This window comes from Caretta caretta, chromosome 3 (assembly GCF_965140235.1).
Source record: "Caretta caretta isolate rCarCar2 chromosome 3, rCarCar1.hap1, whole genome shotgun sequence".
Taxonomy (NCBI): Eukaryota; Metazoa; Chordata; order Testudines; family Cheloniidae; genus Caretta; species Caretta caretta.
Window position 1 is genome coordinate 70,799,524 of NC_134208.1, and position 10,683 is coordinate 70,810,206.

Consider the following 10,683-nt stretch of genomic DNA (forward strand, 5'->3'; position numbering starts at 1 on the left):
TCCTTGTTCTATTTAAAACTGTTGTTTAAATTGCTGTATCTATAAATGTACATGAGTGTTCTGAGACTGCCAGATTTGTAACACAGGGTGTCTCAGGAATCATAGAACGATATAACGATCTAATTAAGTGCTCTATAATTACTTTACTGTGCAGATTTTTTATTATGACATTGAAGTGGTCAGGAAGGGTATAAAATAGAACCCTGAGTTATTTTCTTGCTTGGGAGAGAAAAATGGGGCACTTTCAGTATCACCAGCCCAAAACATTCAAAAATCATGTGTCTATCCTTCAAAAATCATGAGTTTTTTTTTAAAGTATTGGGTTTTCCTTGCCGTTTGGTTTTTGAGACTTTATGGTGCACTTGCTTCACGTGTTCAATATTTTCTCTGCAACCATGAGGACTAAAAACTTACTTCTTCTATGAAAGCTGAGATCATCCTGAGTCCAGTAGCTGAGGCTTTAAGAAAAACAACAGATATCATGAGGCTAACAATAAAATCAGGACAATTGGCAACACTGGGACCCTAAGTTTACCCCACTACAACACATAACATACTTTGTTTTATTCTTTCACTAGCAGTAAGTGAGGCAGGTAGTTGTAAGAAGCAGAATCATATTAAACATGCGGAGAGTCCTGAGTTTAAATGGCTAGGCTCTGCTCTTGTCTCCAAGCCACAGCCAGAAGCAGCCCCCAGACTTGCATTCCTGAGCCTCTGGTCTCACATCAAAATTTGTCCTCACAAAAACCAATCCTCTTTCTTGAGCTCCATTCATCATGATTCAATTACTACTATGCTAAGGTTGTTAATCAAAGTAGATCTCCATACATGGCTCACATGACCATCAAACCTACACCTCAGCAGCAGCCAAAGTATCTGGATTTGTCTAGGGGCAGGGCAGGTGGGAGGCCAATGGCTGGCTATCACATACCCAGTTAGATGGCTGGCTATCACATATCCAGATGCAGCAGGAAATGGTATTTGTCATTTGTCACTCTTCCATTAGCATTATGTTGGGGATACTCAGCAGCTAAGGGCATTCAGATTCTGCAATGAAGGGTATGCTATGAAGACACAGAATGCTCTAAAGAATCTTTCAGACAAAACAAAATCAAGGATCTGACCACTTGTGAGTCTATTAGAGATCCGGTGACATGAGACGTTAACTTTTGTTTCCTGGACAAACAACAGCTTGGGTTATTACATCCTAACTTAAAGTACCCCTGTAATTTCAATTAGATAAGGTAATGTATATTTCACATCCTAAACTGCAGTGTAGCATTCTTGTGTACTGCTATACAGTTATTGTGTTTCACCACAATGGTGGCTGCATTGCAATAGTGAAGGTGAGTGTGTGAAAATAGGTTGTGTGTGAGCTCCTGTGCATGTCTGGAGAAATTTCAGACATTTCTTCCTCAGGGCCTTCATACAAGTAAAAAAAACTTACTATGTGGCCACTTGTAATCATCCAACATCACCCCCTCACAAAATGGAAAGAAGTCTCCCCTCCACAAAATGTTCGTCAAAGGAGCAGCACCAATCAGAGCTGGAACTTCTGGGAATAGTGCTGATAATTTGGATGGATGTTTTAAAAATGCACTGCACACAGCACTATTTTGCATGTTGGGCTATTAAACTGTGTGATGCACTTTCAAATATCCCTTTAGATTTGTGGAACTATTCCCTGAGCCTCCAGCTCTAGCCTTCCTTTTGAAGTGAGATGGTGTCATCTCACAAGAGCTTCTTTTTACGTTTCTCTTTTGGAAAGAATTGATTCTTTTCAAATATTTTGCTCCCTGGACTTTCCTGCCCCTTCCTGATGCTGGCATCATCTTTCCTGGAGGCAGCATTCCCTGCCCATGACTGACAAGAGGCGCTGAGTCTGGCAGGAAGTTCTTTTGCTGTGTTTCTGTTTTTTTGTCTTTATCTTCCTCAGTTTTGACTCCAGCCTTTGGTCTTCTTTTCTCCCCCATTTTCTGCAACTGTTTCATTCTGCTCCTTCTCTATTCATTCACTTTTCTTCCTCATTCCCACTTATAGTCTCTTCCCCATTACATTTTTCTTTTTCCTGTCTCCTGTTCTACATCTTGTCCTGTTGTTCCTCTTCCTCTACCACTTGTTTGTCCCTTCCTTTGATGTGTTGAGACAGGATCTCCTGGCAATCAGTACACTGGTTTTCTGTGTTTCAGGCTGGCTGCCATGTGGTGGCCTTCTCTAGCACCACTCTTACATGTTTCCTGCCTGCAGTAACCTGAGATGAGAAATACTTATTAGATGGGGGAGGGATAGCTCAGTGGAGGGGGAGGGATAGCTCAGTGGTGTGAGCAGTGGCCTGCTAAACCTAGGGTTTTGAGTTCAATCCTTGAGGGAGCCATTTAGGGATCTGGGGCAAAAATTGGGGATTGGTCCTGCTTTGAGCAGGGGGTTGGACTAGATGACCTCCTGAGGTCCCTTCCAACCCTGATATTCTATGATTCTATGTGCTTTATATGGATAATTGGCCAGGAAAGGCTGAGGGCTACTTACCAAGGAGTATGTCTATACAAGCTAGATACAAGGAGGCCAGAAACAACTTCTCTACTGCTTCCCCTCCCTCCACACTAGTGACGGTCTTGGATGGCAACTTTTCTTCAACCTGACAGTGGCAGAGGCTTCTTCTTTCCCTTCAGAAATCATGAAGGGTATGACAGCCTTGTTCCTCCAGCAATAGTGGTGATGCCATAAGGTAGAGTTCTGGAAGAGGTAGGGTTATTACCTTGTTGTCTAATTGGAGCAGAGGAAGATTGGGCTGTCCCAAGCTTTGCAGAGCCTGTGCAGATGATAGGGCCCTCAAAGGCATGAGACCTTTCACTTCCACTTGCTTTTCCTATACTTACTGGTGTTCCTGTTCAAGCAGCAGCACCATAGCAAACGTGGCTTTCACAGGAGCTAAGTCATAAATGTTAACTGATATGATAAATAATAGCTTGTATATGGAAAATTTAAACTTATCGCATGTTTTAATGCAATATCAGGTCATGTTTCCTTGCTCTTCCGCTATTTCTATGTGTCAGACAATGTATAGGAGATTAACATAATGAAAAATAGAAAGTAAATGGTACAGAAATAAAAATAAATAGAAATGCTTTTAAACATTCAAAGGGAATGAAGAGATATCTTCAGCAATGTTCTAGTGAAACACAGGCTTTAAAATGATTATGTGTGAGAGAGAGGTCGGAGAAGAGGGAAGGGTTTTCAGGCCCCATTGACTAAATCGGATACTGTGTCCACCACTGACTTTGGAGATCTGCTTGCTGAAGTGGTTCTGTGCCCAGTATGAGCAGCACTAAGGTCCCTGGATCCATCTGGGCTGATCTAATCTGGTGCTAAAGACTTGTTGCCATAGAATCTGTGCTGTGCATAAGTGGCAATGAAGTGGCTGACCTACCTGTGTTGAATGAACCTGGTATCAACGATCTAGCACCGTTGACTCTGGGGACCTACGTGCACGGTGGCTTTATGTGTGGGATTGGGACAGTGAGGTCCCCAATTCTGGGATTTCCTAAACACCATCCCAGAGTCTGAGACATCTCATGTTTTGTCTTTACTGAACAAGTCCTCTTTGAATCTGATGCAGCAGTCAGGCCTTGCTTGAGAGGGCCCCAGTCAACTCCAGCTTCAGAACTGCCCATTCTGCAGATAGTAGGCAGTCTGTACCAGGTCCCTGAGAATTGTTTTGAATATTTTTATCCTCACCCAAATCTGGGCCCTTGTCTAATGATAAAAAGACTAGTAGGCTAGATTTTGTGCAGTGTATGGTTATAGCTTGATCACACTGCAGCTAAGAATTGCGAGCTATCAAGCAATGTTGGCAATATGTCTTCTTTTTAGGCTACAAACTATTGTCCTCCTTTATCAGCTCCCTGAGGGATGGCATAAGGATGGTGTAAATTCCCACCGGGTTCAGCTGGCCAGAAGTATTCCAGAGGCATCATCAGGTGCTCATCAGGTGCATCAAGCTAATAACAGGAAAGTTGATGGGACAGTCTTGAAAGACACCTATATTCATGTCTTGATCTGCTGGTTTCATTCAGCAACACCCTGAAGAGTAGAGATAGGTTTGTGTAGAGATAGGCCTATCCTGATAAAACTATGTCTTGCCCTTTAGCCTTTGTATAGCACCAAGCGTTTGCACCAAATACCTACCTGTTTTTCCTCAAATGGAAGATCATCCATGTCAATATCTAGACCAGGGATCGGCGATCTTTGGCACGTGGCCTGTCAGGGAAATTCCCTGCTGGGCCAGGATGGTTTGTTTACTTGCAGCGTCCACAGGTTCGGCCAAGCGGTGTGGACCAAGAGATGTGCTGGCCGCCACTTTCCGCAGCCCCTATTGGCCTGGAATGGAGAACCACGGCCATTGGGAGCTGTGATCGGCTGAACCTGTGGATGCTGCAGGTAAACAAACCGTCCCAGCCCTCCAGGGGATTTCCCTGATGGGCCATGTGCCAAAGGTTGCTGATCCCTGATCTAGACTTTATCCCACAGCAGAGCGTGCACATAGTTCCAGTCCTTGGAACTTTGTATAAGCAAAGGTGGATGATCGTTTAAGCCCTGATAGTCTCCACAGTTGCAAAAGTTTTCCAGCCAGAAGACAGATTTCTCACTAGTGCATTCCAGTGATGTATGAATCTACCACCCCATCTCAACACAATGGACACCTGAGCCAGGATGTTTGCAGGACATTCTTGCTTTGCAGCAAGATATATGGAAGTTTTGTTTAATATCTTCAGCAAGCACAGCTAAAACCCATAGCCCTATATATAAACTGTAGTCAACCAATGATATGATTAATCCTTGACAATGTATCTGCTATGATTAAAGCTCTATCCTCCCCTTCAGTTCTAGATAGTTTCCTTTAGCTGATGCTTTAAAACTATGAAACCTCCCTAAGAGAACAAAGACTTTCTCCCCAGACTTGATACATTTTCTTAGGGCTCTCTTATATTATACTTAAATATTAGTTTAAGCAGTATTTCAGTGAACAGGATCTGCTCAATTGTACCAGCCTATGGGTTATTGTACTTTGTAAGTTATATGAGCTTAATCAAATTTATTATCTCTGACAACAATGCAAGTGTTCTGAATGCTAAGTGATTTTTTTTTGGAGAAGAACATAATGAATTTTCCAGCCCTGTCTGAAAATGCTTAGTGGTCAGTTCTGTCATTGAGATTTATTAAGAATATGTAAATCTGGCATTATGAGCAGCAATTAAAAATAAAGTTGCTGTAACTGTAACTTTTGCTAATACCTGTATTGCTCCTCTCTGAAATGGTACAAGGCTGAGATCTTAAAATCATCTTTTTTTAAAGGGGTTTTGTTAATGCTTTCTGGGGAATAAGTTAGGTTGTATGAAAACATTCATTATAACCTTTTTAATAATGATGCATGGCCTTTTAGAGTAATGTATAGAGTAATATAGCTTCTCCCACCTAAATCATCCAACAAACCTCTCTAGTTTTGTCTCATCCATCTTGATTGGGAGTTATATTTATCATAGAACAGAAATAAAATTTTAGATTTTTAATTATTAGCTCTAAAAAGGTTCCAGATTAACTCAATGAGTTCATTTCTCCACATGAAAAATAAAACTCCAACAGATTTTTGCTGAGTGAGAAATCTGTACTTCCCAGAGATCAATATTCTTTGTCCCCCTCCATAGGTCATCTTTTTCCTTAAAGTATATATAAAGTTTATTAATGTATGTTTTATTCTAGCAATTATATTTTAAGACTTTTTTGGAATTGTACACATTGCACACTTGTTTGCAGTCAAACAGTCCTTTTAGAGTCTAACTTTTTGAAAAATGACCACCACATTTAAATTCAGGGATAAATGCTAACATACGTATGTCTTGATTCCAAATTGTACTTGAATATCAGGTCGTTAGATATTGAAAGGCTGAAACTGGCACCTGCAGAATTTGAGGCTGAGTTGAGGCTCCTTTAAAAATTTGGGCTCCAATCCTACAACCAGTTTCATGTGGACAGACTCCTGCACCTGCTAGGAGCCTGATTGACTTCAGTGGAGTTGTGTGCAGGTGCAGGATCAAAACCTTAGACCTTAATGATTATACCCGTTTAATATATACTCATCTGAACAGAATCCTGCTCTATTTCGGTGCAAAGGATGTTGGAGTAATAGATGCAGGGTTTGTTGATATTTTTCTAATCGTTTCCTCCCCCCCCTCCCGATACACTCCAAAGTAAGGGTTCTCCAACTTTTTCATGGTATTAGGTCAAATTTTAGGGTACAGATTGACTTGGGGACACCTTCACTACCATTCATGATCTCATAACTTCCTTGGAGCAATTAAAGCTAGTGCTTGCACAGAAAAATATTAGGAAAGTATGGCATGTATTTTTACCTATCTTTTAATGCAGTTTGTCAGCTGAAAATAAGAAGGAGACAGCATGATTTGATCAGCAAATTCTTCACACACCATGGAACACAAGGGCAAAACAAAACAAAAGCTAAGAAATCATGCGAGAGGGCAACATCTCAAGAGTTTCCCAGTTAATTATCACACCAAAAGGGATTTGGTTAAGTTCAGATAATCAGAGCAACTTTGGGGTGGTGTTTGAGCTGAGCGGAGCTGAGCTTGGTAACACCTTGAAAGCGAAATACATGGAACTTACTTCATAGCTGAGATCAAATAAGGTACCTGAGCTAGCACCCCGAGATCATAGAATCATAGAATATCAGGGTTGGAAGGGACCCCTGAAGGTCATCTAGTCCAACCCCCAGATGTAAACATCTGAGTATTTGTGGCAGGATGTTCTCAATGGGAGTCCTCATTTCTGTGCTGGTCTGGCTTCTAGAGGGTGCTCCATCACTTTCACAAAATTTTTTTGCCTGAAGAATGGGTTGGAGAGGGCTCAGGAAGAGATTTTGTTGAGTCCTTTAATTCAGGCTTTTGATTGAATCTTAATTGACCCTGAATGAATATGTGAATTTTTTAATTAATGTGTTTTAATACACTTGTTTTTAAGTGTATTTCATATAGGTAATAAGTAATAACTGTGTGAAGTGGGTATTCACCCACGAAAGCTTATGCTCCAATACGTCTGTTAGTCTATAAGGTGCCACAGGACTCTTTGCTGCTTTTGCAGAATAAAGTAACATTTTCTGAAGAGGGCACTGTCTGGAGTGGTACAAAAGCCTTGGAGAGATCACCATATGCAGCATTCTATATGAGATGTGAGAAACTATCAGGGCCTGTAACATTGGCTATCCGACCTAGTGGCTGAAGCAGAGTTAGGGTCACAGTCACACTAAGGGTCAAAGGTCAGAGGTCATACCAAGCTGGAGCCAGCAACTGGGTCAGGGTGAGAAACGAAGAACAAGGCATCTTAACAGGAACAGGGCTGAAGCATGGTAGAAGGAACAAAAAAGAACTAGATAACTTCATGGAGGATAGGTTCATCAATGGCTATTAGCCAGAATGGGCAGGGATGGTGTCCCTAGCCTCTGTTTGCCAGAAGCTGGGAATGAGCGACAGGGGGATGGATCACTTGATGATTATCTGTTCTGTTCATTCCCTCTGGGGCACCGGGCACTGGCCACTGTTGGAAGACAGGATACTGGGCTAAATGGACCTTTGGTCTGACCCAGTAGGGCCATTCTTACGTTCTTAAGGCAAGGTAGCAAGAACAAAGAGCAGGAACCAGGCAAGGAAGTAAGGGCTTGGTCTCAGCAGTCTAGGCAATGACAGACCCAGCAACTAACTGCTCAGACAAGGGATAGGACAGGAACAGGAAGCTTTATACTTGGTGGTGTCCAATCAGCAGTCTGCTGTTAGTTTCCTGACCTGTGTCAGCAGGTATAGTTTCTGGTGGTGGGGTATTTTCATCCCTTGCAGTTCAGTGGTGCAGAGGATAAGGCTCCTGCTCACCAGCCCCATGGGCCTGGGTTTGAGAACTGGGGGGCCTGGCCGAAATCTCCCTGAAACTTGTGATTGTGACTAACACCATCTCCCCCTCCACCCTCCCCCACAACTAGAGGGACAAGCTCTCTAGTTATATGGGACAAGCTTTTCAAAAAGCTCAGGGCCAGATTTTCAAGTGCTCAGCACCCACAAGAGGGGTCACAGTTTAAAAAGTGCTCAGCATTTGGCATCTCCCACTGTGATGCTGATGACTGTATTTTCAAAGGTGCTCAACACCCATTATGCTGAGTTCTTCTGAAAATCTGGCCCATATAGAGCATATCTATGTACTGTATATGCTGGTTCTAGTTTCTTTAGTTCTTACCATGGAATTTCCATTGCATTGGGACTAAAAATGCAACAAGCTTGCTGCTTTGTAGAATAAGTGGAGGGAAATTAAAAGACTATAACCTAAATAAAATCACATATATACAGATTTCTGTAACTTGTCCTATTAGAACAGCCCGAAGGTATACTCAAGGGAGGCAACCAGTGGAAAACATATGGAGTAGAATCCTGGCTCTGCTAAAATCAGTGGCAAAACTCCCATTGGTTTCAATGGGAGCATGATTTCACCTCTCATGTATATTTTAGTTGAGGAAGAGTAGTGTTAATGAGAAGCAATTGTTTCAAGTTAGAAGTGATATGGTAATAAGAGCTGTTTTTTGTTAGCAGAAAGAGACAATACATTTGTTAAAGGCTAGATGTTAGGAAAAGTCTCATTCTTTTATCTGAACAAATAATGTATAGGAATCAGAAAAAAATCGGAGTCCTTAAAAACACTCACTTCAAAATGAAACATTCTTGGATTAAAGAAGAGAAGAGGCCCATAATGTTGGTATATCTTTCATAGTCACTCAATAAGAATCAAAGATTATTGAAAGCAGGTTAATGCCAGACTCTGCTATCTGTCTTTTAAAATACACAAGATATCTTAGGACACTTCATCTAAATCACTTTGAAACACCCAAGAGCCTGGTACTAGACTGCAAACAGAACAATTTTATAAATCAGTCAGTAGGGCTCATTCTTTAAAAGGTATGCTACATTTCAAGAGGCCAAAGGCTCTCTATTTCATTATATATCAATGACAATAACTCAATTTAAGAGTATAATGACCCAAGTCAGCAGTCCATGGCAAGAAAAATTTAACAGCAGCCTTATCTAGTATGCTGACATGTTCTTCTCAAGAAGCCATTACAGACTCTTCAGTACACAAAACAATTGGTTTTAATCTTTAATACTCTTAAGCAGCAGGGGGCAGATAGGCATTTTAGCACAGATTTGCTTTTTACAAATAGCATTTAATATATTCAGAAACTCTGAGATACAGAGTCTTGTGTCAAATTTTTTAGGCATTTAGTCACTGGGCATTTAGTCACAGAGCTGGGTCTCCATCAGAACATGATCTTTTAAGGTGAAGGTGTGATGTTTGCATTCTCAGGATGTACTTTTATATGGATTATACATCAGTGAAATATGAAGGCTGAGGATGGGTTTTGCATGGATTTTCTTCAGGAACAGCCTGGTTTCTAAGTATCCCCTGACATAAATTAAAGTAACGGTAAAATGAATGGATCCTGGAAAAGCATTATAATGAGAAAAAACCCTGGAGTCCTTGTGGCACCTTAGAGACAAACAAATTAAAAACAAACATAAGCTTTTGTGCGCTAAAACCCACTTCATCAGATGCATGGCATGAAAATACTGTAAGCAGAATATATATTATAGCACATGAAAAGATGGGAGTTACCTTACCAAGTGGTGGTGGTGCGGGGGGGGGGATCAGTGCTAATGAGCCAATTCAATTAAGGTGGAAGTGGCCTATTCTCAACAGTTGACAAGAAAGGGTGAATACCAAGGGAGGGAAAATTACTTTTGTAGTGCTAATGAGGCCAATGCAATCAAGGTGGAGAGGTTTAAGTTGGGGGCTGTAGGTGATGGCTTATGGCATTCTGTTACTTTCTTTTGCCTGTATCTGCACGAGTTTTTTCATGAAGTTGATGGATTTCCACTTCATATGGCTAAATTCAGTGAAAATAACAACTCCACTAGCCATCACCTTCAGCCCCCAACTAAAACCTCTCCAGGCCATCATCAAGGATCTACAACCTATCCTGAAGGACGATCCGTCACTCTCACAGACCTTGGAAGACAGGCCAGTCCTTGCTTACAGACAGCCTCCCAACCTGAACCAAATACTTACCAGCAACTACACACCACACAACAAAAACACTAACCTAGGAACCACTTCCACATTAATTGAATTGGCTCATTAGCACTGACCCCCTCACACACTTGGTAAGGTAACTCCCATCTTTTCACGTGCAATAATATATATTCTGCTTGCTGTATTTTTCATTTCATGCATCTCATGAAGTGGGTTTTAGCCTGGGAAAGCTTATGCCCAAATAAATGTGTTAAACTCTAAGGTGCCACAAGGACTCCTCATTGTTTTTGCTGATACAGACTAACACAGCTACCACTCTGAAACCTGTCATTATAAAGAGACTCACTCTAATAGAAACAAATGAAATTTCCTTCCCCTGTTTCTTTCATCAGTTTTATGTACTACACTTACAGTATAGAGGTAAGTGCTTGTATGCAGAGCACTGTAGTGTCCACTTACTATATCAATTGGGATATTATGGGGCTAATATTGCTGAGGCATGGACAGTGACAGATGGATAGACTGACAGGAAAACTGGAGTATTTA